Source organism: Cyprinodon variegatus, unplaced genomic scaffold (genome assembly GCF_000732505.1).
Source record: "Cyprinodon variegatus isolate N-32 unplaced genomic scaffold, C_variegatus-1.0 Scaffold922, whole genome shotgun sequence".
Taxonomy (NCBI): Eukaryota; Metazoa; Chordata; class Actinopteri; order Cyprinodontiformes; family Cyprinodontidae; genus Cyprinodon; species Cyprinodon variegatus.
In genome coordinates, this window is record NW_015151375.1 from 322,425 (window position 1) to 323,209 (window position 785).

Sequence of the window (785 nt, forward strand, 5' to 3'; positions counted from 1 at the left end):
TGAAGAGTCAATGAGTCGATGCAATCAGCTGGTTTTCCTTAGATAGAAAACTTTGAATCAATCTGACTGGATGATCTGGTTGAACTGGAAAGTGACCTGAAATAGAAATAGACTGAATAGAATTGAACTGAAGCAGGTAAGCTTGAACTTTGAAAAGTTAATGAGAACTCATGGAATGCTTGATAATTATAGGATTATTTTGGAGTTTCTTTTTTTTAATTCCAACTCAAAATGCAGGAAATAAAAATTTCAGAGGCTAAACACACCCTATGAAATATTCCTGCTAAAAGCCTGCTTTCAGACAAGCCAATCAGAAATGTGCACCTTCTCACCCCCCCACCCCCACCCCCAACAAACTGTTTTTGTTTTGCAGTCATGACACACAGCTGGTACATGTTGGAGCATGTTTCCTTCCCTCACAGCAGAGACACTGATCTCCTGAGTTCAAACCGGAGATTCCAAAAACATCAGATTAGGAATAAAAACATTTTGTTTGGCATTTAGAAGGAAAATAGATGATATCTAACAGCCTTCTAAAATCGATCCCAGCGGTGCTTCTATAGCTGTTAGCACCAATAATGTGTGTGAGTGCTAATTGATGCAGCTTTTCAGCTCCTCATCCGGATGCAACCTTTCCAGCCTGCTGAGTGGGAGTCCTGTCTGCTGCTGGAAGGCCAGAGAGGGGCCTAATGGGATTATAGAGCAGAGCAGAAAGGTTCCATCCAAGGCTGCGCTCCTCATTCCATCAGCCAACAACACGCTGCTCACTCCAACATCACTCCAAC